The sequence below is a fragment of the Pristiophorus japonicus genome, chromosome 31 (assembly GCF_044704955.1).
Source record: "Pristiophorus japonicus isolate sPriJap1 chromosome 31, sPriJap1.hap1, whole genome shotgun sequence".
In the NCBI taxonomy this organism is placed as follows: Eukaryota; Metazoa; Chordata; class Chondrichthyes; family Pristiophoridae; genus Pristiophorus; species Pristiophorus japonicus.
In genome coordinates, this window is record NC_092007.1 from 11,005,939 (window position 1) to 11,019,501 (window position 13,563).

The 13,563-nt window shown below is 50.5% G+C and overlaps 1 protein-coding gene and 1 pseudogene across 1 annotated transcript in view; one reads left to right on the forward strand and one right to left on the reverse strand.

Annotated features, from left to right (window-relative positions):
* Nucleotides 1–13,563, forward strand: part of LOC139240408 (chemerin-like receptor 1) — a 311,315-nt gene that overhangs the window by 257,841 nt on the left and 39,911 nt on the right. The window lies entirely within an intron of this gene.
* LOC139240341 (chemerin-like receptor 1) lies at nt 793–2,011 on the reverse strand (annotated as a pseudogene).

The window sequence follows — 13,563 nt, forward strand, 5'->3', positions numbered from 1 at the left end:
GAGGTATTTTTTTAGCAGACACCATAGCAATTAACTTCAAGGCTGAAGCTTATCTTTTGCAGAACAACTGGTCTTTTGTGCATTTCATAACAACTACAACTTGTATTTATTTGCGTGAATCATATTAAAAATAGCTCTGCACCTGCAGCTTTAACTAAGATGTAATTCAATTGTGGGTACACGATTTCATTACCATTATTGAGCAAACACATTTGCACAACTTAGAAAATATTGACCCCTGTAATGGGTTATGAACTTGAGGTGCTAAATCAGTTCAAAACAAAAAACATGGCTCAAGTACCTCCCTCAAATAATACATGTTTATATGTACATAAATCAATTAACCATCTTATCAGCGTAAACAATTGTCTAACATCCACGACAAGATTACAAAGAGTTAAACGGCTTTCAGTTCTATGTTCATAAAGGTGGGCAGAGCTAAGACAAACATGCAGATACCCCCTTTTCTAAAGACAGGCTTTCGCGCAAACAACAAATTATTCAACTCCCAAACATTTGCTTTCGGTATGTCTCGCAAAAAACGCTCATTTTCCACACAAACATGGAATTTCAGCATTCTTTCAAGCTTCTTTCACTCAGTGAAATTCTATGATTTTAATTATTTTCTTGGCACAAACACTGACAGCGTAAAGTGTCAGTTTCAACTTCACCTTTACTCCCCGTTCCTTTAAAACCTTTTGAATTTGCAAAGCCTTTTGGGTCTCTAAACATTGGTCAAGCCAAGTTTTGAGCCACCTTGGAGCAGTTTCCAAGCACAGTTATTAGCAAAAAATGAGCCCCCCCAAAATGCTGCAGTCTTACAGAGGCTGCAGTTCAGCAGCACTGAATCTTTGGCTGATACTTACGGGTACTTTTTAAATGCAATGAGGGGTTCTGCCTGCACCACCCTTTCAGGCAGTGAGTTCTGGATCGCCAATATCCCCTGAAATCCCCTCGAATCCTCCTCAAATTCCTTTAATTGTATGCCCCCCTGGATGTTAGCCCGCTGACGCCATTTCTTGAGCAAGTCCCTGAACTCCTGCCACATGAAGATGTAGAGGACGGGGTTGATGCAGCTGTTAAGGAAGGCCAGGCTGTAGCTGAACGGTAAGCCCACGATGAGCGCCACGGGCAATGGGCTTGCCGCGCGGGTGCAGCAGCCGGAGGATAGAGCAGATGTGGTGGGGCACCCAGCAGAGGAGGAAGGCCAGGATGATGGCGGCCATGACCCTGAAGGGCTTGCCACCGCTGGGTGCCAAGCGGCCCCACCTCAGCCGCAACACTATGATGGCGTAGCTGGCGGCGATGACCAGGAACGGGAGGAGGAACGCGCATGAGAAATGTGGTGAGGATCAGCGTTCGCCCCCGGGTGTACACCAGGCTCTCCGCCCACTCCCTCACCACCCGGGAGGTGTTGCCTCCGTAATACAAAGCTTCCCCCTCGCCCTCCAGCAGGTAGTTATTGTAGCACCGCCGTCCAGTTGCCCTCGGATACCAATTGTCGGAAGACGAATGATGGCGTGCTAAAGAAGGCGGCTGCCACCCACAGCCCCAGGGTGAGCAGGGCGACCGGCCGCGGGCCACGGTGATTCCGGGACCAGACGGGCAGCACCACCGAGACGCAGCGGTCCAGGCTGATGGCGGCCAGCGTAAAGATGCTAGCGTGCAGACAGAGCACCAACGCCCCATAGCTGAGCTTGCAGAGCAGCCAGCCAAAGGGCCAGTATTTGTCCAGGGCGAGTCTGGCGATGAAGAGAGGGAGTAGCAGAGAGACGGTGAAGTCAGCCATGGCAAGGCTCAGCAACCAGACTGTGTTGGCCGTTCTCTTCAGCTTGAAGCCGGTGGCCCAGATGACCAGCCCGTTGCCCAACAAGCCCAGGACGCAGATGAAGAAGTAGATCACCATGGTGTAAGTGCGCATCCGTCGCCGCATGCTGGAGTAGTCTTCAGTCGCCGGGACATCGGGCGTAACCTCGCTGGAGTTGGTCAGCTGAAGATTCTCGGGCTCCATTTCAGATGTCCCACCTGAAGACATGGAGAGGGAACGAGTGGGAGAGAGAGAGAGAGAGAGAGAGGGGGAGCAAGACAGAGAGAGAGCAAGAGCGAGCAAGAGGGAGAGCAGGAGAGAGAGAGAGAGAGACAGAGGGAGCAAGATAGAGAGAGAGAGAATCAGAGAGGACAAGAGAGAGAGAAAGAGTGAGCGAGAGTGGGAGAGAGAGGTAGAGAGAGGGATCAAGAGAGACAGAGAGGCAGATAGAGAGAGGGGACAAGAGAGAGAGAAAGAGTGAGCGAGAGTGGGAAAGAGATAGAGAGAGGGAGCAAGACAGACAGAGAGGGAGCAAGAGAGAGAGAGAGAGAGAGCGAGAGCGAGCGAGAGGGAGAGACAGAGGAAGCAAGAGAGAGTGTGGGTGGGGGGGGGGGGAGTGGGAGCGAGAGCGGGAGAGAGAAGGAGCAAGACAGAGAGAGAGAGGGAGAGCAGCAAAGAGAAATAGACAGAGGGAGGAAGAGAGAGAAGGAGAGCGGGAGATAGAGAGGGAGGCAGCAATAGAGAGAGAGAGGGAGAGAGAGGGCGGGGTGGGGGGAAGAATCTGTCAGTGTTGACCCCAGTACTGCAATCATGGAGTTAATTTGAGCTCTGTAACATTGCACATCTCCGCCACTGCCTCAGCCTATCTTTTGCTGAAACACTCGTCCATGTAATTATAATCACGTTAATTAATCTTTTATCTCTTTTGCTTCCTCTCTTTCTCCCTCTCTCTGTATAAATGCAAACTATTAATACTGAAGGAAAGTGCAACTGTTCCGCCATCACCCACAAGTGGCGCTCACGTGTTCCATGCGGGCCAAGTTACATCCTCCACCCACCAATGGCAAATGCAGCTGTCCCTCACTACTGCGCCTCCATCAGTGCAGCGCTCCCTCAGTACTGGCCCTCCGATAGTGCAGCGCTCCCTCAATGATGCCCCTCGCACAGTGCGGCACTCCCTCAGTAACACCCCTCCAACAGTGCGACGCTCCCTCAGTAATTCCCCTCCGACAGTGCGCCGTTCCCTCAGTACTGCCCCTCTGACAGTGCAACGCTACCTCAGTACTGTAACTCAGACAGTGCGATGGAGCTTCAGTACTGCCCTCCGACAGTGCAGCGCTCCCTCAGTACTTCCCCTCCCACAGTGTGGGGATCCCTTAATACTGCCTCTCCGATATTGATAACATTTTCATCCCATGAATCAACCTGATAACCTATAGAACCCCATGGCAATCCTTAAAGTAGATGGTACTCTGTAGAATTACCTGTGTCTGCTGGGCCCCTGGTGGAAATACAAGACGAACAGTGGCCGAGAGTCTATGCTTGTCTGACCTGCTGGTTCGAAGTTGGAGATTTCTGCCTTCAGATATTTCCTACCACTCCAATATAGACCAGCCGTTTACTGACCCTGACATGACATCATTGGGGAGATGATGGTGTCAGATCTTGTACAAACAGCAACATGGCAGATATTGATCGATCAGATTGGAGCATGCAGTTTAGCAGCACTGAATGTTTGTCCGATACAACTGGTGTGCTGTTTATGGATAAATATTGGCCACAGAACACCGGGGAGAACTCCCCTGCTCTTCTTGAAATAATGGCAGTGGGATCTTGTACATCCACACGAGAGAATAGACGGGGCTTTGGTTTAATGTTTCATCCAAATTGTGGCCCCTCCGACAGTGCGGAGCTCCCTCAGTACTGCCCATCCGACAGTGCGGTGCTCCCTCAGTACTGCCCCTCCGACAGTGCGGCACTCCCTCAGTACTGACCCTCCGACAGTGCGGCGCTCCCTCAGTACTGCCCATCTGACAGTGCGGAGCTCCCTCAGTACTGCCCCTCCGACAGTGCGGCACTCCCTCAGTACTGCCCCTCCGTCACTGTGGAGCTCCCTCAGTACTAGCCCTTCTACATTGTGGCGCACCCTCCTGAAAGCCCCACTGAGAGTGCGGCGCTCCCTCAGTACTGCACTTTGGTGTCAGCCTAGGTTTTTGCGCTCAAGTCTTTGCAGTGGGACTCAAACCCACGACCTTCTGACTCGGAGGCGAGAGTGCTGCCCACTGAGCCATGGTTGACAGGGGACAAGTAGCAGAATGCATCGCAAGCTGGTGGAAAAACAGGAAACAGAGAGTTTATTTTAAATTGCCAATCTCAGTTAGACCACACCTGGAGCACTGCACACAGTTCCGCTCTCCAAATACCTGAGTTAGAACACATTTGGAGCACTGTGCACAGTTCTGGTCTCCAAATACCTGAGTTAGACCACATTTGGAGCACTGTGCACAGTTCTGCTCTCCAAATACCTGTGTTAGACCACATTTGGAGCACTGTGCACAGTTCTGGTCTCCATAAACCTGGGTTAGACCACACTTGGAGCACTGTGCACAGTTCTGGTCTCCATAAACCTGGGTTAGATCACAGCTGGAGCACTGTGCACAGTTCTGGTCTCCATAAACCTGGGTTAGACCAGACCTGGAGCACTGGGCGCAGTTCTGGTCTCCATATACCGTGGTTAGACCACACCTGGAGCACTGTGCTCAGTTCTGGTCTCCATCTTACAAAGAGGACAAGGTGCAAAAAAGGATCGACAAGTATGATATCGGAACTGAGAGGTTATAACTATCAGGAATTGCTGCACAGGCTGGGGTTTCTGGAAAAGAGAAGGCTGAGAGGTAGCCTGATAGAGGTCTTATGAAAGTGAGATTATGAAAGGGTTCAAGGTGTAGATGTAGAGAAGATGTTTCCACTTGTGGGGGAGACCAGAACTAGGGGCTATCAATATAAGACAGTCACTAACAAATCCAATGGGGAATTCAGGAGAAACTTCTTTACCCAGGGAGGAGTGAGAATGTGGAACTCACTCCCACAGGGAGGGGTCGAGGCGAATAGCAGAGATACATTTAAGGGGAAGCTGGATAAACACATGAGGGAGAAAGGAATAGAAGAATATGGTGATGGGGTGAGATGGAGAGGGGAGGGAGGGGGCTGGTGTGGAACATAAACCCCGGCACGGAGCGGTGGGGGCCAATGGCCTGTTTCTGTGCTGTAAATACTTTGTGGATCGACCTTAATCTCCAACTGGCCCAGTGACCAGCAATGATATAAACTTCCTCTTTTCTGAGTGGCAACAACAGGTCTTGCGATGTTTCTGTACTTTGTAGAATTAAGACACTTGCGGTGAGAGACGGCTGGGGGAGCTGAGGGTGGAGGACGGAAAAATAATGTGCCGGACCAGGGGTTCAGTGAACAGGAGAAGAGGAGCTCGCAGAAAGAAAGGGCTTGCATTTCTGGAGCGCCTGTCACCAACTCAGCACGTCCCAAAGCGCCTCCCAGCCAATGAAGCACTTATTCAAGCGCGGTCACTGTTGTAATATGGGAAACGCATTAAATATGATCAATTATGTTCAAAGACACAGCCTGAACAGCTTTCTGGGGCAGAGAATGCCACGGATTTACAACGCTCTGAAAGAAGAAATTTCTCCTCATCTCAGTTTTAAATGGGCGGCCCCTAATTTTGAATCTACGCCCCCTGGTTTTATTTTCCCCTATGCGTGGAAATATCCTCTCTGCATCCACCTTGTCGAGCTCCCTCATTTGTCTTAGAAGTTTCAATAAGATCACGTCTCATTCTTCGAAACTTAATCTGTAGAGGCTCAACCCACGCAACCTACCTCAATAAGTGAACCCCCTCATCTCCGGAATCAACCTAGTGAACCTTCTCTGAACTGCCTCCAATGCAAGTATATCCTTCCTTAAATTCATAGCTCAAAACAAGAATGGTATCAATGAGGGTTACCTCGAGCTATCTATGAGGGATATCTAGGGGTATCTATGAGGGATATTGAGGGGCATCTATGAGGGATATCGAGGGCTATCTATGAGGGGTATCGAGGGGTATCTATGAAGGATATTGAGCGGTATCTATGAGGTGTATCGAGGGGTATGTGTGAGGGATTTCGAGTCGTATCTATGAAGGTTATCTCGGGCTATCTATGAGGGATATCTAGGGGTATCTATGAGGACATACATACGATACTAAATACTTTTGACATTTGACTTTGACATCTACATTTCCACTTTCAAAGGATAAATGAAAATTCTTCCTCCTTTCGTAATCATTCACGTTATCAACCCGGATATTATTTATGCATTTATCCTATGAACAGCGAACGTAACTCTCCGCGTGCATTTGTAGGGGATATATTTACACCTTTCAAAATGAACACCGAACTTTATTCACACTTTAAGCCACAAGGACACAATATTCTACACCTCCGAAGATATAATTATGCATTTATATCTGATACTGTTAAAGCAACCTTGTTGACAAAGATTTAAAGTTAATGATATGAAAATTAGGGATAAAGTTGAGGGTCTAAAAAATGTGAGAGTCTCAGTCTCGAGCCATATGCGCCTCTGGGTGAATCCGGCCCTGATGACTTTGTGAAGTTTGCAGGAACAGCATCTGTCGCCTGTTTTCAAAGATAATCTCCAACTTGTCCAATAACCAGCGATGATAAAGACTTCTCCTTTCCTGAGTGGAGACCATGGGTCTTGCAATGCTTCTGCACTGCGTAGAATTAAGACACTTGTGGCGAGAGAGGGGGATGATGAAATGAAGACGCAGTGAAAGCCCAGGAGGGAGAGACAGCTGTGGGAGAGGAGGGTGGAGAACGGAACAATAATGTGTAGGACCAGGGGTTCAGAGGTCAGGAGAAGAGGAGCTCGTACAAAGAAAGGACTTGCATTTCGACAGCGCCTGTCACCACCTCAGGACGTCCCAAACAGCCTCCCAGCCAATGAAGCACTTTTTCAAGCGTGGTCACTGTTGTAACTGTGGGAAACGTGACAGCCAATTCGCGCACAGCAAGCTCCCACACACAGCAATGTGATAAATGAGCAGGTCATTTTTTTGGTGCTGTTCGTTGAGGGATAAATATTTGAGAACTCCCCTCTACTTTTCTTTGAAATAATGGTGGTGGAAACCTTAACATTCCACCAGAAAGAGCAGACGGGACCTCGGGTTTAATGTCTCGTCTGAAAGATTACAATTCCGACAGTGCGGCACTCGCTCAGTACTGTACCTCAGACAGTGCGGCTCTCCCTCAGTACTGTACCTCAGATAGTGCGGCACTCCCTCAGTACTGTACCTCAGATAGTGCGGCACTCCCTCAGTACTGTAACTCAGACAGTGCGGCGCTCCCTCAGTACTTCTCCCTCCCCCTCGACAGTGCGGCACTCCCTCAGTACTGTACCTCAGACAGTGCGGCGCTCCCTCAGTACTTCTCCCTCCCCCTCGACAGTGCGGCACTCCCTCAGTACTGTACCTCAGATAGTGCGGCACTCCCTCAGTACTGTAACTGAGACAGTGCGGCACTCCCTCAGTACTGTACCTCAGATAGTGCGGCACTCCCTCAGTACTGTACCTCTGACAATGCGGCACTCCCTCAGTACTGTAACTCAGACAGTGCGGCACTCCCTCAGTACTGTACCTCCGACAGTGCGGCACTCCCTCAGTACTGTACCTCAGATATTGCGGCACTCCCTCAGTACTGTAACTCAGACAGTGCAGCACTCCCTCAGTACTTCCCCTCCAACAGTGCGGCACTCACTCAGTACTTTACCTAAGACAGTGCGGTGCTCCCTCAGTACTGCCCCTCTGACAGTGCAGCGCTCCCTCAGTACTATACCTCAGACAGTGCGGCACTCCCTCAGTACAGTCACTCAGACAGTGCGCGCTCCCTCAATACTGCCCCTCCGACAGTGTGGCATTCCCTCAGTACTGTACCTCTGACAGTGCGGCGCTCCCTCAATACTGCCCCTCTGATAGTGCGGCGCTCCCTCAGTACTGCCCCTCCGACAGTGCAGCACATCCTTCCAACCGCCCCTCTGAATAAAAAGCGGTGCTCCCTCAGTACTGCCCCCTGAGAGTGTGGCTCTCCCTCAGTACTGCCCTTTTGAATCAGCCTAGATTTTTTTTCTCAAGTCTCTGGAGTGGGACTCAAACCCACAAACTTATGACTCTGAGGCGAGAGTGCTGCCCACTGAGCCACGGTTGACAGGGGACAAGTAGCAGAATGGATCGCAAGCTGGCTGCAAAACAGGAAACAGAGAGTAGGGGTGAAGGGTAAGTTACTCAGACTGGTGGAAGGTGGAAAGTGTTGTTCCACAAGGATCGGTGCTGGAACCACTGCTGTTCACCATTTACACAAAGGATTTGGACTCGGGAATCGGAAGTACAATGTCACAATTTGCGGACAACACTAAATTGGGGTTTGTAGCTAACACAAGGGAAGAAGGCGACAACATACAAGAAGACATTGATAAACTTGCAGAATGGGTGAGTAATTGGCAAATGAAGGTCAATATAGATAAGTATGGGATAAGGAGGCTACATACTGTTTGGATTATGAGTCTAAATGGGGTAGAGGAACTGAGGGATCTGGGGGTTACAGATTCTCAAATCACTAAATGTAGCGACGCAGGTTAATAAGGCCATAAAATGCAAACACTGGGGCTCATTTCTGGAGGGATATAATTCAAAAGCAGAGAGTTTATGTTAAATTTGCAGCCAACCTGGGTTAGATCACAGGAGCACTGTGTACAGTTCTGGTCTCGATATACCTCGGTTAGACCACACTTGGAGCACTGTGCACAGTTCCGGTCTCCATATACCTGGGTTAGACCACACTTGGAGCACTGTGCACAGTTCTGCTCTCCATTTCCTGGGTTAGACCACACTTGGAGCACAGCGCATATTTATGGTCTCCATCTACCTTGGTTATCCAATTTTGTTGGGAGTTGTAAAAAAGCAAATTATTATTTAAACGGGGAGAGATCACAAAGTGCTGCAGTACAGAGGGACCTGGGGGTCATTGTGCATGAAATGCTAAAACTTTAGTGTGCAGGTTCAGCAAGTGATAATTAAGGCAAATGCAATGTTGGCCTTCGGGTCCACTTCTACATAGAGAGGTTGGTTGAAGTTTTGAACTCTCTTCCGCAAACGGCAATTGTCACTGTCAGACTCGGCTCCTTCCATTCCTGTGTAACAGGCTCGAGGGGCTGAATGGGCCTCCTCCTGTTCCTGTGTAACAGGCCCGAGGGGCTGAATGGGCCTCCTCCTGTTCCTGTGTAACAGGCTCGAGGGGCTGAATGGGCCTCCTCCTGTTCCTGTGTAACAGGCTCGAGGGGCTGAATGGGCCTCCTCCTGTTCCTGTGTAACAGACTCGAGGGGCTGAATGGGCCTCCTCCTGTTCCTGTGTAACAGGCTCGAGGGGCTGAATGGGCCTCCACCTGTTCCTGTGTAACAGGCTCGAGGGGCTGAATGGGGCTCCTCCTGTTCCTGTGTAACAGGCTCGAGGGGCTGAATGGGCCTCCTCCTGTTCCTGTGTAACAGGCCCGAGGGGCTGAATGGTCCTCCTCCTGTTCCTGTGTAACAGGCTCGAGGGGCTGAATGGGCCTCCTCCTGTTCCTGTGTAACAGGCTCGAGGGGCTGAATGGGCCTCCTCCTGTTCCTGTGTAACAGGCTCGAGGGGCTGAATGGGCGTCATCCTGTTCCTGTGTAACAGGCTCGAGAGGCTGAATGGGCCTCCTCCTGTTCCTGTGTAACAAGCTGGAGGATCTGAATGGACCTCCTCCTTTGCTGTGTAATAGGCTCGAGGGGCTGAATGGGCCTCCTCCTGTTCCTGTGTAACATTCTCGAGGGGCTGAATGGGCCTCCTCCTGTTCCTGTGTAACAGGCTTGAGGGACTGAATGGGCCTCCTCCTGTTCCTGTGTAACAGGCTCGAGGGGCTGAATGGGCCTCCACCTGTTCCTGTGTAACAGGCTCGAGGGGCTGAATGGGGCTCCTCCTGTTCCTGTGTAACAGGCTCGAGGGGCTGAATGGGCCTCCTCCTGTTCCTGTGTAACAGGCCCGAGAGGCTGAATGGTCCTCCTCCTGTTCCTGTGTAACAGGCTCGAGGGGCTGAATGGGCCTCCTCCTGTTCCTGTGTAACAGGCTCGAGGGGCTGAATGGGCCTCCTCCTGTTCCTGTGTAACAGGCTCGAGGGGCTGAATGGGCGTCATCCTGTTCCTGTGTAACAGGCTCGAGAGGCTGAATGGGCCTCCTCCTGTTCCTGTGTAACAAGCTGGAGGATCTGAATGGACCTCCTCCTTTGCTGTGTAACAGGCTCGAGGGGCTGAATGGGCCTCCTCCTGTTCCTGTGTAACAAGCTGGAGGGGCTGAATGGACCTCCTCCTTTGCTGTGTAATCGGCTCGAGGGGCTGAATGGGACTCCTCCTGTTCCTGTGTAACATTCTCGAGGGGCTGAATGGGCCTCCTCCTGTTCCTTTGTAACATTCTCGAGGGGCAGAATGGGCCTCCTCCTGCACCTGTGTAACTGGCTCGAGGGACTGAATGGCCTCCTCCTGTTCCTGTGTTCTATTCACCTCAACCCCTCCCTGTGGGAGCGAGTTGCACATTCCCAGCACTCTCTCGGTAAAAACGTTTCTCCTGAATTCCCCATTATGGGCTGGCTATCGCAAATGATTCCCCTACATTACAACAGTGACCTCACTCCTAAAGTACTGCATTGGCAGTGAAGCGGTTTGAGACTTCCGGTGGTCGTGAAGGGTACCAAATAAATGCAAGTCCTCCTTTCTGTTTCAAAACTTCCCAAAGCGCTTCACAGGTGCAATTATCAAACAACAATTTGACACCGAGCCAAATAAGGAGATATTAGGGACAGGCAACCAGAAGCTGGGTCAAAGAGTTCAGTTTTTAAGGAGCGTTTTAAAGGAGGAGAGAGAGGTGGAGAGGTTTAGTGAGGGCGTCCTAGAGCTTAGGGCCCAGGCAGGTGAAGGCACGGCCGCCAATGGTGGAGGTATGAAAGTCAGGGGGATGGGCAAGTGGCCAGAATTGGAGGAGTGCAGAGATCTGGGAGGGTTGTTGGGGCTGGAGGATTTTACAGAGATAGGGAGGGGTCTAGCGGCTGGAGGAGGTTACAGAGATAGGGAGGGTTGTAGGGGCTGGAGGAGGTTACAGAGATAGTGAGAGGCGTAGGGGCTGGAGGAGGTTACAGAGATAGGGAGGGTTTTAGGGTTGGAGGACGTTACAGAGATATGGAGGGTTGGAGTGGATGGAGGTCACAGAGATGATAGGGAGTGTTGTAGGCATCGGAGGAGGTGACTAAAATCTGGGAGGGAAGTAGGTGCTGGAGGAGGTTACAGAGATAGGGAGGGATGTAGAAACTGGAGGAGGTTACAGAGATAGGGAGGGATGTAGAAACTGGAGGAGGTTACAGATATAGAGAGGGATGTAGAAACTGGAGGAGGTTACAGAGATAGGGAGAGGTTTACGGGCTAGAGGAGGTTACAGAGATAGAGAGGGGTGTAGGGGCTGGAGGAGGTTACAGAGATATGGAGGGGTGTAGGGGCTGGAGGAGGTTACAGAGATAGGGAGAGGTTTACAGGCTCGAGGAGGTTACAGAGATAGAGAGGAGTGTAGGGGCTGGAGGAGGTTACAGAGATAGGGAGGGGTGTAGGGGCTGGAGGAGGTTACAGAGATAGGGAGGGGTGTAGGGGCTGGAGGAGGTTACAGAGATAGTGAGGGGACGAGGAGGGATGTGTAATTGAGGATGAGAATTTTAAAATCGAGGTGTTACCGGACCGGGACCAATGTCAGTCAGCGAGCACAGGGGGCGGTGGGTGAGCGGGACTCGGGGCGAGTTAGGACACGGGGGCAGCGGGGTTGTGGACGAGCTGATGGTTACGGAGCGGGGAAGGTGGGAGACCGGCCAGGAGAGAGTTGGCAATAGTCGGAGTCTGGGGGTTACACAGGCAGGGATGATTATCAGCAGCCCATCGATGCCAGACCTGATCTCCCTTGTCCAGGAATATACTACATGAGCGCGTACCGGATGGATGAGTGCAGGAGAATGTCGGGACCGCTCTGGAGGGGAATTATCCGGCTGGGACAGACCGGATTCTCCGGGAGCACGGCCGGGAACTGACAGAGCATTATCGGATTCTGGCAATCGGCGTTGGACCCTTCTGATGGAAAAGCTTTCTCCCCCCCCCCCCCCCCACCCCGGTGTATATGAAGTTGGAGGTTAAACCTCCGGGTAGACAGAATGACTGGAGCGGGAATGGAAACTTTCTGCAAACTCTGTACTCCCAACAAATGATTAAACATCTCTCAAACCCCACACACATGGTGATATGGATCATTATCAGCACCAGCAGGTTTATCACACTGAGGCTGGCCCCAGCCCTCTCGCTCCCTCCCTCCATTTCTCAGTCTCTGCCTTCATTTTCTCTCCTCCTCTTTCTCACTATGTCTCTCTCTCTCTCTCTCACTGTCTCACACATTGTCTGTCTGTCTGTCTGTCACCCTCTCTTTCTCTCAGTGTTTCTCTATCTGTGTATGTGTCTCTCTCTCTTTCACGCTCACTCTCTGCTTCTCTCCCTCTGGGTGTTATGTAATGAGAGAGGATTAATTAGCAGTCTCGTTCTGCGAGGCCCCTTGGGGAAGAGTGACCATAATATGGTGGAATTCTGCATTGGGATGGAGAATGAAACAGTTAATTCAGAGACCATGGTCCAGAACTTAAAGAAGGCTAACTTTGAAGGTATGAGGCGTGAATTGGCTGGGATGGATTGGCGAATGATACTTAAGGGGTTGACTGTGGATGGGCAATGGCAGACATTTAGAGACCGCATGGATGAACTACAACAATTGTACATTCCTGTCTGGCATAGAAATAAAAAAGGGAAGGTGGCTCAACCGTGGCTATCAAGGGAAATCAGGGATAGTATTAAAGCCAAGGAAGTGGCATACAAATTGGCCAGAAATAGCAGCGAACCTGGGGACTGGGAGAAATTTAGAACTCAGCAGAGGAGGACAAAGGGTTTGATTAGGGCAGAGAAAATGGAGTATGAGAAGAAGCTTGCAGGGAACATTAAGACGGATTGCAAAAGTTTCTATAGATATGTAAAGAGAAAAAGGTTAGTAAAGACAAACGTAGGTCCCCTGCAGTCAGAATCAGGGGAAGTCATAACGGGGAACAAAGAAATGGCGGACCAATTGAACAAGTACTTTGGTTCGGTATTCACGAAGGAGGACACGAACAACCTTCCGGTTATAAAAGGGGTCGGGGGTCTAGTAAGGAGGAGGAACTGAGGGAAATCCTTATTAGCCGGGAAATTGTGTTGGGGAAATTGATGGGATTGAAGGCCGATAAATCCCCAGGGCCTGATCGACTGCATCCCAGAGTACTTAAGGAGGTGGCCTTGGAAATAGTGGATGCGTTGACAGTCATTTTCCAACATTCCATTGACTCTGGATCAGTTCCTATGGAGTGGAGGGTAGCCAATGTAACCCCACTTTTTAAAAAAGGAGGGAGAGAGAAAACAGGGAATTATAGACCGGTCAGCCTGACATCGGTAGTGGGTAAAATGATGGAATCAATTATTAAGGATGTCATAGCAGTGCATTTGGAAAGAGGTGACATGATAGGTCCAAGTCAGCATGGATTTGTGAAAGGGAAATCATGCT